Source organism: Mytilus californianus, unplaced genomic scaffold, assembly GCF_021869535.1.
Source record: "Mytilus californianus isolate M0D057914Y unplaced genomic scaffold, xbMytCali1.0.p SCAF_21, whole genome shotgun sequence".
Lineage (NCBI taxonomy): Eukaryota > Metazoa > Mollusca > Bivalvia > Mytilida > Mytilidae > Mytilus > Mytilus californianus.
Genome location: NW_026262670.1, coordinates 1,542,311 through 1,559,374, shown reverse-complemented (window position 1 = coordinate 1,559,374; position 17,064 = coordinate 1,542,311). Strand labels below are relative to the sequence as shown.

The following is a 17,064-nucleotide window of genomic DNA, read 5'->3' as shown; positions in this document are numbered from 1 at the left end:
TATCAGAACATGGGATTCAGTATCTCTGTATTGGCCAACATGGGATTCAGTATCTCTGTATTGGTCCCTGCTTATCAGAACATGGAATTCCATATCTCTGTATACGTATTGGCCAGGCTCAACAGAACATCAATCATTCCCAAGGTCAACAGACATTGGACAAAGGTCAGTAAAAATTGGTTTGGTTCAGTTAAGTGATATGCATTACAGTAGTCTGGTCCAGTTAAAAAGAAAGGTTTACTGGACCAAATGTCCAGTTGATTCCACAAAGCCTTGGGAACCACTGGAACATGGAATTCAATATCTCTGTATTGGCCCCAGCTCATCAGGACATGGGATTCCATATATAATGTATATCTGTATTGGCTAGGCTTATCATATATGTAACACATGTGATTCCATATCTCTGTATTGGCCAGGCTTATCAAAACATGGGATTCAGTATCTCTGTATTGGCCAGGCTAATCAGAACATGTGTGCGATTCCATATCTCTGTATTGGCCAGGCTTATCAGAAGATGGGATTCCATATCTTTGAATTGGCCCCTGGGCATATAGCTAGCATTGAATCTATACCAATGAATAAACAATCAGTTAATAACACATGACTAGACCAAAAAAAAATATATGTCTGTTTAAGGTTACGTCATTAAAAAAATAGGTGCATCTTGCCATTGTCAGAGTTGTCCATGGACCAAGTTTACCCGTATTTCTAATGATTGCATTATTTCCTTTGGTTATTGGTTGAAAAAAAATGGTGGAAAAGTGTTTATTTCATCACATGAGTCGTGAGTTTCTTAAAACAGCAGTCATAATCATGATTGTGAACATTTAGATGTATCAGGCAATTGATTTATTTTATTGACAACTTTAACTTCCCTTGAAACACGAGTCCAGTTAATTGTACACTTAACGACGAATAAAAGGACTTGGAGATTGTGCTCAAAAGTAGGGTCGGTCGGGTAACCGTAAACAGACATATATATTTTTTGGCCCTACATGTATATAAATAAACAAAAATATCAAGAATGGTAGGTTATTTGCTTTCAGTAAAGGCAAGCATAGCTTAAAGGGGAAATAATAATTAGCAGGTCTTTCAAAAGTTTGGGAAATAGTTAAGTAGGTGGCAACAGTTGAGAGATATATTTAAGGTGGGTGGGGGTGCAGCCGGATTGGTCTTATCTGAATTTAGGTCACACCTTTATCTATTTTTAAATATTTTCAAAATACCACAAGGCATCTGTAATCAGATCTTTCAACTATTTTTTAAATAGAACCTTGTGTACTTTATGCCTCATTTAAAAGTAATATAAATGGAAATAAATGATACTTGAGATAAGGACGGCTCAATAACGGGTGGTGGAGATTTAAATTCTTTAATGGTATTGTGTACAATATGCTACTGTACATTTAAGTCGAGAGATTGCAATGCTGCCTTGCACTAATTCTGGGCGGTATCTGTGTTTATCACAACATCTCCATGTAAATATTAGATATAAATCAATTTATCTAAAGATACACAATTTCTAATCTAAAGTAGTAGTATCACTGTATTGGAGTACTCTGTCATCTTAGATTGCCATTGACAGCAGCGATTGAAATTGATTTTACCAGATTTTAATGAAATTACCCTATTCTTATCGTTACGTTTTCACAAATCCAGCTTCTTTTTTTTTTTTTATTTCTTTTGGAAATTTGAGAGGGGAGATAATCTAGATAATTTAATTTTATAAAATTAATGTAGATTCTTTAACAAGGTGTTTGAATAATTTACATAGGTTCAATTCTCCTCATACAGTCAGAGATATAACTCTATAGGGTTATTACAGAAAATAACTTTGCGTGTGTTATTACAGATACTTTCATGAGTTGTCTACTCTTTATTCCTTAAATTTTCTAAATCTGTAATAAGATATGTTTGTTATTTGTAAAATTATTTCATTTATAGTGGGCTCTAGGGAACTCTTGAGACTTTGCGCAGAAACTAAATGCATAGCCTTGATAACTAATTTTTTAATTAAATTAATTCATTTTTGATTAACCATGGTCATTGATGGTAAATCAATGAGACGAGGCTATTAAGGGATAAACTTAGCTGTGATAACAAGGCTAGGTTATTAAAGGAATGTAACTTATTATATAAGACACTTGGGAATTACTGAGAAACTTGTGCAGAACCTCATTACATGCTCTGGTCATTATTTCTTACAATAAATTAAAATACATTGTAATTAAGCATGATGTATGTCTGAGCAAATGCTTTGAAGTGATATAGAGAAGCTGTGATAACACCCTTTAGTTATTACAGGCATATTTTTTCTGTAATAACATATAGGTATACTATGCAAAATTGGCAAACTATGAACTGTTATATGAATATCTTTCAATAGTTAAGTATACATATAGACAAAAGTAATAGAACTTTTATACATTTTAACTAAACTAATGATGTATATTGTCCCTTTGAAACATGTAACATACATATGTTATCACAGTCCTTTGATTTTTTAGTGCACAATAACAAATGTATGTTATTTTTCTGTAATAACCCTATAGAGTTATATCCCTGACTGTCATACATGTAGTCACTACTGTACGGAACATGAGTGGACAAAGTTTTCCAGTCAAAAAAGTTTTCAGTGTTTCAGCTTTTATTCATTTTAAAGATCCGTCTAAACAAACGAGTCTGACATCGGACTCGGACTTCTCTTATACTGAGTTTAACTGTGCGTACTGTTGTGCGTTTGTTTTTACTACATTGGCTAGAGGTATAGGGGGAGGGTTGAGATCTCAAAAAACATGTTTAACCCCGCCGCATTTTTGCGCCTGTCCCAAGTCAGGAGCCTCTGGCCTTTGTTAGTCTTGTATCATTTTTTAATTTTAGTTTCCTGTATATAATTTGGAGTTTAGTATGACGTCCATTATCACTGAACTAGTATACATATTTGTTTAGGGGCCAGCTGAAGGACGCCTCCGGGTGCGGGAGTTTCTCGCTGCATTGAAGACCCATTAGTGGCCTTTCGGCTGTTGTCTGCTCTGTGGTCGGGTCGTTGTCTCTTTGACACATTCCCCATTTCCATTCTCAATTTTATTAAGTTATTTATATATATATATATATATTTAAAACAAGAACATTTTATATAAATTTATAAAAGTAGCATTTTCCGAAATAAATGCACTTGTATCTATACAAGTTCCTTCATTGTAATGTCATCATGATCATTGTCCTTACCAAATGTACATTTGTACTAGATAATTTTTATCTAATTTTGCAACAAACATGCCAAATTTCACCAAAACAATATTTTTGGTGTGCGATATAAAAGGTTATGTTGTTGCAAACTTGTTCTGCCTTCTAAAGGATAAAAAAACATCAGTCATCAGAACATGGGATTCAAAATCTCTGTAAAGGCCCCGGCTTATTAGAACATGGGATTCAATATCTCTTTAAAGGCCCCGGCTTATCAGAACATGGGATTTAATATCTCTTTAAAGGCCCCATCTTATCAGAACATGGGATTCAAAATCCCTGTAAAGGCCCCGGCTTATTAGAACATGGGATTCCATATCTCTTTCAAGGCCCCTGCTTATCAGAACATGGAATTCCATATCTCTGTATTGACCCCTGCTTATCAGAACATGGGATTCCATATCTCTGTATTGGCCCCTGCTTATCAGAACATGGGATTCAATATCTCTGTATTGGCCCCTGCTTATCAGAACATGGGATTCAATATCTCTGTAAAAGCCCTGCCTTATCAGAACATGGGATTCAATATCTCTGTAAAGGCACAGGCTTATCAGAACATGGGATTCCATATCTCTGTATTGGCCCCTGCTTATCAGAACATGGGATTCAATATCTCTTTGAAGCCCCCGCCTTATTAGAACATGGGATTCAATATCTCTTTAAAGGCCCCATCTTATCAGAACATGGGATATAATATAGATCTCTGTATTGGCCTTGGATTATCAGAACATAAGATTCAATATCTCTGTAAATGCCCCGGCTTATTAGAACATAGGATTTAATATCTCTGTATTGGCCCCTGCTTATCAGAACATGGGATTCAATATCTCTGTAAAGGCCCCGCCTTATCAGAACATAGGATTCAATATCTCTGTAAAGGCGCCTGCTTATCAGAACATGGGATTCCATATCTCTGTATTGGCCCCTGTTTATCAACACATGGGATTCCATATCTCTGTATTGGCCCCTGCTTATCAGAACATGGGATTCAATATCTCTGTATTGGCCCCTGCTTATCAGAACATGGGATTCAATATCTCTGTAAAAGCCCCGCCTTATCAGAACATGGGATTCAATATCTCTGTAAAGGCACAGGCTTATCAGAACATGGGATTCCATATCTCTGTATTGGCCCCTGCTTATCAGAACATGGGATTCAATATCTCTTTGAAGCCCCTGCCTTATTAGAACATGGGATTCAATATCTCTTTAAAGGCCCCATCTTATCAGATCATTGGATATAATATAGATCCTTGTAAATGCCCCGGCTTATTAGAACATGGGATTTCATATCTCTGTATTGGCCCCTGCTTATCAGAACATGGGATTCAATATCTCTGTAAAGACCCCACCTTATCAGAACATAGGATTCAATATCTCTGTAAAGGCACCGGCTTATCAGAACATGGGATTCAGTATCTCTGTATTGGCCAACATGGGATTCAGTATCTCTGTATTGGTCCCTGCTTATCAGAACATGGAATTCCATATCTCTGTATACGTATTGGCCAGGCTCAACAGAACATCAATCATTCCCAAGGTCAACAGACATTGGACAAAGGTCAGTAAAAATTGGTTTGGTTCAGTTAAGTGATATGCATTACAGTAGTCTGGTCCAGTTAAAAAGAAAGGTTTACTGGACCAAATGTCCAGTTGATTCCACAAAGCCTTGGGAACCACTGGAACATGGAATTCAATATCTCTGTATTGGCCCCAGCTCATCAGGACATGGGATTCCATATATAATGTATATCTGTATTGGCTAGGCTTATCATATATGTAACACATGTGATTCCATATCTCTGTATTGGCCAGGCTTATCAAAACATGGGATTCAGTATCTCTGTATTGGCCAGGCTAATCAGAACATGTGTGCGATTCCATATCTCTGTATTGGCCAGGCTTATCAGAAGATGGGATTCCATATCTTTGAATTGGCCCCTGGGCATATAGCTAGCATTGAATCTATACCAATGAATAAACAATCAGTTAATAACACATGACTAGACCAAAAAAAAATATATGTCTGTTTAAGGTTACGTCATTAAAAAAATAGGTGCATCTTGCCATTGTCAGAGTTGTCCATGGACCAAGTTTACCCGTATTTCTAATGATTGCATTATTTCCTTTGGTTATTGGTTGAAAAAAAATGGTGGAAAAGTGTTTATTTCATCACATGAGTCGTGAGTTTCTTAAAACAGCAGTCATAATCATGATTGTGAACATTTAGATGTATCAGGCAATTGATTTATTTTATTGACAACTTTAACTTCCCTTGAAACACGAGTCCAGTTAATTGTACACTTAACGACGAATAAAAGGACTTGGAGATTGTGCTCAAAAGTAGGGTCGGTCGGGTAACCGTAAACAGACATATATATTTTTTGGCCCTACATGTATATAAATAAACAAAAATATCAAGAATGGTAGGTTATTTGCTTTCAGTAAAGGCAAGCATAGCTTAAAGGGGAAATAATAATTAGCAGGTCTTTCAAAAGTTTGGGAAATAGTTAAGTAGGTGGCAACAGTTGAGAGATATATTTAAGGTGGGTGGGGGTGCAGCCGGATTGGTCTTATCTGAAGAAGAACCAAAATGCATTTTGATAGTCTTTTCCCACTATAGCCTATCAAAATTATCTTCTTCTTATCAGTTCAAGACTTTAACTTCTCTCTGCCATTTCTGCGCAAAAGTATTTCCAAGGCATAATGGTAGAAGAAAACAGTGCATTTTAACCTGTAGATATAGAGGTGCATGTAGCACCTGCCTCATATTAAGAACTAAAGAACCTTTGTGAGCATGCTCACATACCCTCACTATTGGCACTGGGCAAAAAAAAAAAAACTCAGCTAATTCCTAAGTTCAAAGACCCAGAACTCCTACAAAAGTCAACTGAAAAAAAATCTTGTGGATATGCACATCTACATGTACATATTATGACCTCATTAACTACAAAGTTTCATGAAATTCTGTTGTGTGGTTTCAGAGGAGTTGCAATGACAAGAAGGTGAAGAACAGGACTGACAGACATGTAAAATAAATTATACCCCATGCAACAAAATTGCTTGGGGTACAGTTATTTTTCAAACCTATCTGGTTCATATGATCTCAAAGTCTACTACTCTACTAGAACTTAGAAGAGAGAAAAGAACCCTAATAATTCAGTCATTCTATTGGGCTGCTCTGAAGGCTAGATAAGGAAATATCCATAAAACCTAACAATAACGTAGAGCATTCTGTTTTACCTTACCATAAATGTACCATTACTATAAATTAAAGGTGCCCCTAAAGTAAAAGAAGGCCCAGTTTTAAAACTTATTTTTCAAAGACAAAGTTAAAAAATAAACCAAATAGTAATAAGGGGACGAAGTTCCCTATTACAGTAGAAAAATCAATAAAAAACAAAAAAAAAAAAAAATCGGGAAAATTTCCCGAAATTTTCATTGTACTAATGAACTCAAAATCGTTAACTTTTTTTTGTAACTTTTTTAATTCCCGCATTTGCGCAGAAATCTACTTCCTTCTTCCGGTCTCGTTTGTCATGAGACTTTAAGTGAAATATATATTTATCAGTCCAGTAAAATAAAGGAAGGAACACAATAACAATTTCATTTCTAATTATTCTTTGATATGAAAAAACGTTACCTGATGATAGCGTTTCTTTGTTTACATTGAATATGACGTCATAACTAAAATAACGTCACAACTAAAATCCCTAACAACAGAACCAAAATCGGAAACGTTACGGTATTTCCGTTTCTTTTTTAACAGATTAAGAACTTAAAATATGTTTGAATTAAAAAAAATAATTTATATAGACTTCGTCCCCTTTCACAGGTAATGCCTGCCTCATATTATATTTTGTTGGTTGTCTGGTAATCTAAAACTTAATTTTATGTGTAAAATGAATGCTTGTTGCAGAGAAGCTTAAACATGACTTCAACAAGTTATTGTCAGTATGAAAAATAAAGCAATATTTTGGTCAGCAACCAAGTTGTTTACCATCGTAATCCGCCATCTTCCAAATATCCAGCGACACTATTCAGCAGCAAATAAAATTCTTTCGCTCTCTGAGGGTTTTAAAAATTTATTTGCTCAATATCTAAGATAGAAAACTTAATTTATTTTATTTGAAAAATCAGAAAATGAAAACTGTATTGTTTTAATTATTTATTTTGGTAATCGTATCGTATTTGCCTCTGAAATAAAGTGTTGTCTGCAACTTCCGGTCTGAAAAATTATGATAAATTTTAAAGACGAAACCAAAAAATCACTTTAGATCGAAATCTAGGTATATTTACCAATTCAGATATTAATGATTTTCATGATTATATTATTTTTAACAAAATATGCATTGATGACACTTGCCTGGTTCTTCCTTTTATTTATTTGCAAAAACCTAATGTATGTCATCCAGCTTTTAAACTACGATGCAAACCATTACCATCAATAGGAAATAGTGACCATGATATCGTCCTACTAGATTTGGCATGCAAACCATTTAAACCAAAGCCAGTGAGAAGAAAAATTTACTTATGGAAGAAAGCAGAAATACACAAAATAAAAGAAGACTTGGCCAATTTTGATTCATCTTTCATTAACACTGTAGACAGAAATGTTGAAACCATGTGGCAAGCATTCAAAAAAGCAATCCAAAACACCATAGATAAGAGAGTACCAACAAAAATGAGCCAAGGAAAACACACACATCCATGGATAAACACCACCATTAGAAGGAAGATAAATAAAAAAAATAAAGCCCACAAGAAGGCCAGGAAAACGAAAAAGAAAAGAGACATGGATAGATATAAGAGACTCAAACAGGAAACACAATGGGAAGTCAGGCAAGCCAACAAAAAATATATGGAAGAAGTAAGCACCAATTATAAAGACAACTCGAAGAAATTCTGGTCATATATAAAGAGCAAAGGTCAAGAATGGACAGGTGTAGCACCATTAAAGAACAAATTGGGATTTCTTCAAAGCGACAATAAAAGCAAAGCTGAGATACTCAATGATCAATTCCAGTCAGTATTCACAAAGGAAAACCTAAATAACTTCCCTAACAAAGGAAAGAGCCCATATTCCACCATGGATGATATCAAAATCAGCACTAAGGGCGTACACAAACTACTCAAAAACCTTAAACCACACAAAGCTACTGGTCCAGACTCAATTCCATCCTTCATCCTGAAAACAGCGGCAGACCAACTCGCTCCTTTTCTAACAGATCTGTACCAAACATCCCTTAACACCGGAGAAGTCCCACAAGATTGGAGAGATGCTAACGTGGTACCCCTATTCAAGAAAGATGAAAGACATTTAGCTTCCAACTATAGACCTGTATCATTAACTTCCATTACATGTAAGGTCTTGGAACACATAGTCCACAGCAGCATTATGGACCATTTTGACAAACACAACATACTTACCAACGCACAGCATGGGTTCCGCAAAAAACGATCATGCGAATCACAACTTATAATAACAATCAACGACATTGCAAAAAAACTGGAAAAAGGATCCCAAGTTGACATCATCCTTCTTGACTTTGCAAAGGCATTCGACAAAGTACCGCACCACCGCCTTTTACACAAACTAGAATTTTATGGAGTAAACCCTAAAGCTACAAAATGGATTCAATTATTCCTTCAAAACAGAATGCAAAGCGTAAAATTAGAAGGAGCTGTCTCCTCTCAAGTCCCGGTACTATCAGGCGTCCCCCAAGGCACAGTTCTTGGACCTCTATTGTTTCTAACCTACATAAATGACATGCCAGAAACATCAACGTCATCTGAAACAAAACTTTTTGCAGACGATAGCCTACTTTTTAGAACAATAAACAACCAGGCAGACAGCGACCATTTGCAAAAAGACTTAACATCATTGGAAGAATGGGAGAATAAATGGCAAATGAGTTTTAACGCCAAAAAATGCATAGTTATCAGAATAACGCAGAAGAACAAAGAAGTGAGAGATACATCATATAAACTCCACGGACACACACTTGACAATGTTGATGCAAGCAAATACTTAGGCGTAACTATCAGCAACAACCTATCCTGGGATAGACACATTGATAATATTGTAGGCAAAGGAAATAAAACATTGGGATTTATCCGAAGAAATCTGAAAGACTGCACAAAACCAGTAAAAGCAGCAGCATATACAGCCATGGTAAGACCTTCAGTGGAATATGCCTGCACAGTTTGGGATCCATCGAGCCAAAAAAAGATCAAATCATTAGAACAAGTTCAAAAAAAAGCAGCAAGATTTGTTCATAATAACTACTCAGACCGAACACCTGGCTGTGTAACACACATGGTTAAACAATTACAGTGGGAAAGCCTGGAAGAACGTAGGAAAACCAACAGACTATGTATGCTATTTAAAATCCAGCACGGGCTAATCGATATAGATAGACAACAATATCTAATACCCAACGACAGCCGGACCAGAGGTATAGGCCGCTTCTACCAAGAAAGAACAAAAACCGACACCTATGGACAGTCATTCTTCCCAAAGACCATCAGGGATTGGAATCAACTTCCAGCTAAAACAACATCGACTGACTCGATGAGCTGCTCTGAAAGCAGGATCTGGAAGGAAGTAAACAGCATAGCGTGTACATAATTTTAATTGTAAATTGGCGAACGTTTTAAATGTAAATAACCTTGAGAAGACTTGTTGCCTTGCCCGGCACTGCGCTAAGTTTTCGCGGGACCATACACATTCAATATGAATTCGGTTCCTTACTTGGAAGAAGAAGAAGAAGAAGATGTCATGTAAACAGGTAAACTGTGGCCATGACATAATTTCATTCAAATAATTATGAGGTCTTGAAAGGCAGTTTTATTTAGTATTGGGATTGTAGAATCAGGTCTTTGAAATCTACAATCCTCCTTCATAAAACCATAAATTTGCTGTTAAAAAATTATTCAATGACAATGTTTGAAGGGAATACAGGTCGGTTCACCCAAAATCAGGGTTTGCTCCCATTCACGTTAGCCCCTTTTCACCTTTGCATCCTTTTTAAAGGTTATGTTTTGAATAATTTTTTTTCATGCTTTAGTTAGTGTATTGCTATAAAATAAAGATAAAAACTGTTTTTATTGTTAAAAAATAAATAATCGGAGATTACTCTGACGTCCAAAGGCTGTTTTGCCAGACAAGCTGGGGACGTCTCCCACGGTGCCAGACAATCTTGGGACTTCTCCTACAGCCCCAGCTTGTCTGGCAAAACAGCCGTTGGACGTCAAAGTAATCTCGACTAAAAAATAAAGTGACATTAATAAACAGGTTTTATTTTGTGAATTATTTTGACGAAATGAATAATGAATATTGTCATAATAATCAAAGGCCAAGCCATTTGTCTTTAAGACTTGGAAAAGAAATAAAATCATAAAAAGCATTTGACTAAGACTTGTAAAAGAAAGGCGGAGGATACGAAACGGCTAACAAACTAGTTACAGTGACATTGCTACGACAACAACGAATAAACAAAAAAGGGCTTCAAAGCACATTTTTATTAGGTGCATGACCATGAGGGTCTGGATAGGGTTTACAGAACAGGGAATAGTGGACCATTATTACAAAAAAATTGGCCCATAAAAATATAGAGAAAAAAATAAACCATTTAAATAAACTAATTTTTATTCATGAAAATATTTTGATATATATATATGCATCTGAAAATACATTTAATACATGTAATAATTCAACCTGTATCTGAATAAAAAATAGGGTGCAAATGTGTGGGATGCGAACAAGTAGGATGTGAACATGTTTTGGGAGCTAATGGACACGATACCGCTTGAAGGTCCAGCAACTCATATCACAAAAAATCTTATGAGAAAAATGTTTACTTGTAAGTCATGTAGTGTATCTGTATGGGTACATGTATATCCTATTTAGGCTTTTATACACAGTGGAGAAAGCACTGTTGTTATTGGCGGTGTTTCTGTAGTGCTGTCTTGAATGCCTCTACAGAATCTGCATGCACAACTCCTAAATTGTTCAAATTTGAATGTCATGTATATATAAAAAAGAATGTATGTCTTTTTTGTGGAAATAGTTTGTTGTTCTTAGATATTGCAACTTTTTTCCTGTTCTATTTTAAACAGCATTACCAATCTTGAATCTTTTCTTCTATAAGAGGCTGTGTCATTCAAGGTAATGTAACATTTTACCAATGTTACCAACTCTGGGGGTGTCTGTCTATTTGTTGGTTACAAAACGGGCAGCCCTCCTTGTTGTAAGTAAGGTTCCCAAACAGAGCAAGCATACTCTAGTGATGAATCTACAAATGATAGGCTGAGTTTGTTCACTTTATTTCTAGTGACGAATCTACAAATGATAGGCTGAGTTTGTTCACTTTATTTCTAGTGACGAATCTACAAATGTTAGGCTGAGTTTGTTCACTTTATTTCTAGTGAAGAATCTACAATGATAGGCTGAGTTTGTTCACTTTATTTCTAGTGACGATTCTACAATGATAGACTGAGCTTGTTCACTTTATTTCTTCCAACATGTGTTGAATAAATAATGGTAGACAGAGTTTGTTGGTCAGAGTTAGTTAGTCTGAGTTTGCTATAGGCTGAGTTAGTTAGTCAGAGTTTGCTATAGGCCGAGTTTGTTTTAGACAGAGTTAGTTAGTCTGAGTTTGCTATAGGCCGAGTTTGTTTTAGGCAGAGTTAGTTAGTCTGAGTTTGCTATAGGCCGAGTTTGTTTTAGGCAGAGTTAGTTAGTCTGAGTTTGCTATAGGCCGAGTTTGTTTTAGGCAGAGTTAGTTAGTCTGAGTTTGCTATAGGCCGAGTTTATTTTAGGCAGAGTTAGTTAGTCTGAGTTTGCTATAGGCCGAGTTTGTTTTAGGCAGAGTTAGTTAGGCTGAGTTTGCTATAGGCCGAGTTTGTTTTAGGCAGAGTTAGTTAGTCTGAGTTTGCTATAGGTCGAGTTTGTTTTAGGCAGAGTTAGTTAGTCTGAGTTTGCTATAGGTTGAGTTTGTTTTAGGCAGAGTTAGTTAGTCTGAGTTTGCTATAGGCCAAGTTTGTTTTAGGCAGAGTTAGTTAGTCTGAGTTTGCTATACATGCTATAGGTCGAGTTTGTTTTAGGCATAGTTAGTTAGTCTGAGTTTGCTATAGGCCTAGTTTGTTTTAGGCCGAGTTAGTTAGTCTGAGTTTGCTATAGGCCGAGTTTGTTTTAGACAGAGTTAGTTAGTCTGAGTTTGCTATAGGCCGAGTTTGTTTTGGACAGAGTTAGTTAGTCTGAGTTTGCTATAGGTCGAGTTTGTTTTAGGCAGAGTTAGTTAGTCTGAGTTTGCTATAGGCCTAGTTTGTTTTAGGCAGAGTTAGTTAGTCTGAGTTTGCTATAGGCCGAGTTTGTTTTAGGCAGAGTTAGTTAGTCTGAGTTTGCTATAGGTTGAGTTTGTTTTAGGCAGAGTTAGTTAGTCTGAGTTTGCTATAGGCCAAGTTTGTTTTAGGCAGAGTTAGTTAGTCTGAGTTTGCTATAGGCTGAGTGTGTTTTAGGCAGAGTTAGTTAGTCTGAGTTTGCTATATAGGCCGAGTTTGTTTTAGGCAGAGTTAGTTAGTCTGAGTTTGCTATAGGCCGAGTTTATTTTAGGCAGAGTTAGTTAGTCTGAGTTTGCTATAGGCCGAGTTTGTTTTAGGCAGAGTTAGTTAGGCTGAGTTTGCTATAGGCCGAGTTTGTTTTAGGCAGAGTTAGTTAGTCTGAGTTTGCTATAGGTCGAGTTTGTTTTAGGCAGAGTTAGTTAGTCTGAGTTTGCTATAGGTTGAGTTTGTTTTAGGCAGAGTTAGTTAGTCTGAGTTTGCTATAGGCCAAGTTTGTTTTAGGCAGAGTTAGTTAGTCTGAGTTTGCTATAGGCTGAGTGTGTTTTAGGCAGAGTTAGTTAGTCTGAGTTTGCTATATAGGTCGAGTTTGTTTTAGGCAAAGTTAGTTAGTCTGAGTTTGCTATAGGTCGAGTTTGTTTTAGGCAGAGTTAGTTAGTCTGAGTTTGCTATACATGCTATAGGTCGAGTTTGTTTTAGGCATAGTTAGTTAGTCTGAGTTTGCTATAGGCCTAGTTTGTTTTAGGCCGAGTTAGTTAGTCTGAGTTTGCTATAGGCCGAGTTTGTTTTAGACAGAGTTAGTTAGTCTGAGTTTGCTATAGGCCGAGTTTGTTTTAGACAGAGTTAGTTAGTCTGAGTTTGCTATAGGTCGAGTTTGTTTTAGGCAGAGTTAGTTAGTCTGAGTTTGCTATAGGCCTAGTTTGTTTTAGGCAGAGTTAGTTAGTCTGAGTTTGCTATAGGCCGAGTTTGTTTTAGGCAGAGTTAGTTAGTCTGAGTTTGCTATAGGCCTAGTTAGTTAGTCTGATTTTGCTATAGGCCGAGTTTGTTTTAGGCAGAGTTAGTTAGTCTGAGTTTGCTATAGGCCGAGTTTGTTTTAGGCAGAGTTAGTTAGTCTGAGTTTGCTAAAGGCCTAGTTTGTTTTAGGCCGAGTTAGTTAGTCTGAGTTTGCTGTAGGCCGAGTTTGTTTTAGGCAGAGTTAGTTAGTCTGAGTTTGCAATAGGCCGAGTTTGTTTTAGACAGAGTTAGTTAGTCTGAGTTTGCTATAGGTCGAGTTTGTTTTAGGCAGAGTTAGTTAGTCTGAGTTTGCTATAGGTCGAGTTTGTTTTAGGCAGTGTTAGTTAGTCTGAGTTTGCTATAGGTCGAGTTTGTATTAGGCAGAGTTAATTAGTCTGAGTTTGTTATAGGCCGAGTTTGCTTTAGGCAGAGTTAGTTAGTCTGAGTTTGCTGTAGGCCAAGTTTATTTTAGGCATAGTTAGTTAGTCTGAGTTTGCTATAGGTCGAGTTTGTTTTAGGCAGAGTTAGTTAGTCTGAGTTTGCTATAGGTCGAGTTTGTTTTAGGCAGAGTTAGTTAGTCTGAGTTTGCTGTAGGTCGAGTTTGTTTTAGGCAGAGTTAGTTAGTCTGAGTTTGCTATAGGTGGAGTTTGTTTTAGGCAGAGTTAGTTAGTCTGAGTTTGCTATAGGCCGAGTTTGTTTTAGGCAGAGTTAGTTAGTCTGAGTTTGCTGTAGGCCAAGTTTATTTTAGGCATAGTTAGTTAGTCTGAGTTTGCTATAGGTCGAGTTTGTTTTAGGCATAGTTAGTTAGTCTGAGTTTGCTATAGGTCGAGTTTGTTTTAGGCATAGTTAGTTAGTCTGAGTTTGCTGTAGGCCGAGTTTATTTTAGGCATAGTTATCCAGAACCAACCATCAAAGCCAGATTCCTCTTTAAAAACAAATGTAATAGGCAAATACAACAACAAACAATACATGGTCTAAAAGTATGACATGGTTTATCCACAAAATGTTTTATGTGTATACAAATCTCCCCCTTTGTCTTTCTAGATCATGTAAAACACAATAAAAAACGTACACATGTATTTTTGCTATTGGCAATTCACAGTCATCTTCTATAGAGTCTGTATGTGTTCACTTATATCTTTCTTTTGTAGTGTCAATTAAGAAATGGAATTTGCAGAATTTATCAAGACCCCTACGGTAGAGAATGTCTGTATGAAGCGTCCTTTTACTAAATCAGTTACTGGTACACTTTGTATTACAGGACATCATGCAATACTGTCCTCAAGATCAGAAAATCATGAGGAATTGTGGGTAAGTTATGGTCATCCATTAAACTTGTCACTGGTACACTGTGTATCACAGGGCATCAAGTAATACTGTCCTCTAGATCAGAAAATCATGAGGAATTGTAGGTAAGTTAGAGTCATCCATTTAACTTGTAACTCGTACATTTTGTATCACAGGGCATCATGTAATACTGTCCTCTAGATCAGAAAATCATGAGGAATTGTGGGTAAGTTATGGTCATCCATTAAACTTGTCACTGGACACTGGTACACTGTGTATCACAGGGCATCAAGTAATACTGTCCTCTAGATCAGAAAATCATGAGGAATTGAAGGTAAGTTGTACACATTAGTTAATAAATATAAAATTGGATAATAGGTATCTCAACAATATACCTCACTCACAACACCCAGACCACATAAACCACGACCATGGAACTCATGCTCTGATGGATAGTTGTCTAATTGGGAATTATGCCAGGTTGTTTTTTTCTATATGACTGTGTTAGTTTGATAAATCTAATTCCATCGAAAAAAATCCCAATTTTGAAAAAGGTTACTTATTTAAAGAATGAGGAATCATCCCTGTTTTGTATATTCAACGCTGCAATGCAGTGCTATAGACAGTACAGTGAAAAAAATGACCCAGTCAAATGGGAAATATATGCCGATTTTCAAAAAGTGAGACTTACGTATAATGTTCTTTTGTCAGCAGTATCAACAATGTATTGGTTGTATTAGCATTTTCAAATCTCATTTCCATGGAGATAATTTTGCCTGCCCCTTCAGTCATGGTTTATTGACTTTGAAACTTTTGATTACTTAACATGTATAGGTTTGTGATTAGGTCAGTTTATGGGGAACCGCTTGTGATAAGTCAATGATATCTTGTATGCAGATGCATAAGCATTGGCACATCTCATTTCCATGGAGATTATTTGGCTCAGCTTCCTCAGTCATGGTCTATTGACTGTTTTGTGTTTAGGTAACCACTTATGATAAGTCAATGGTATTTGGTATGCAGTTTTATTTAAGCAGTCTGCATTAGCATTTTTAATTTCCTTGGAGATTATTTGGTACTGTACCTTAAGTCATGGTTCATTGACTTTGAATGTTTTCTTTCACATGTTTAATAAAATTGAGAATGGAAATGGGGAATGTGTCAAAGAGACAACAACCCGACCATAGAGCAGACAACAGCCGAAGGACACCAATGGGTCTTCAATGCAGCGAGAAACTCCCGCACTTGGAGGCGTCCTTCAGCTGGCCCCTTAACAAATATGTATACTAGTTCAGTGATAATGGACGTCATACTAAACTCCAAATTTTACTCAAGAAACTAAAATAAAAAATGATACAAGACTAACAAAGGCCAGAGGCTCCTGACTTGGGACAGGCGCAAAAATGCGGCGGGGTTAAACATCTTTTTTGAGATCTCAACCCTCCCCCTATACCTCTAGCCAATGTAGAAAAAACAAACGTACAACAGTACGCACAGTAAAACTCAGTTTAAGAGAAGTCCGAGTCCGATGTCAGAATAGGAAACAAAAGAAAATAAACAAAATGACAATAATACATAAATAACAACAGACTACTAGCAGTTACTTACATGCCAGCTCCAAACCTCAATTAAACTGATTGAAAGATTATGTCTTCATCATATGAATATCAGGCACAATCCCTCCTGTTAGGATATTTGGATGGAATTCAATATTTGCATTATACTGTTATACTACTGTGGATTCATCTATTTTCATGGATAACAATTTTTGTGGATTGAGGAAAACTTGCATTTTCGCGCATATTTGATTTCATGGTTTTGCCAAAGTCTGCATACGAGCCTATATAAAATTCTTCATTTGTTGAACATTTAAATTCGTGGTTCACCTGTATCCACGAAAATTGTATCCAACGAATAATAATGAATCCACAGTATCAAAATAACAAAAAGGCGAGACATATCTCTGTGTCAACAGTTTATGTTATTTCAGCTTCTACATAGTGCTATTGACAGTACAGAGAAAAAAATGACCCAGTCAAATGGGAAATATATACTGATTTTGAGATGTAAAGACTTGCAGATGATAGAGTTAGAATTCAACGGTGGCGATGATTGTTTAGATGTAGCATCATCTATAGAGAAACTGTCTCATGTTGGTAAGTGGTACACATGAAAAGAGGAGAGAAATTGTTG

At 36.3% G+C, this 17,064-nt stretch overlaps 1 protein-coding gene and 1 pseudogene across 1 annotated transcript in view; one reads left to right on the top strand and one right to left on the bottom strand.

Annotated features, from left to right (window-relative positions):
- Nucleotides 1–17,064, bottom strand: part of LOC127731904 (zinc finger C2HC domain-containing protein 1A-like) — a 384,322-nt gene that overhangs the window by 26,940 nt on the left and 340,318 nt on the right. The window lies entirely within an intron of this gene.
- Nucleotides 7,463–17,064, top strand: part of LOC127731945 (myotubularin-related protein 9-like) — a 37,154-nt pseudogene continuing 27,552 nt past the window's right edge.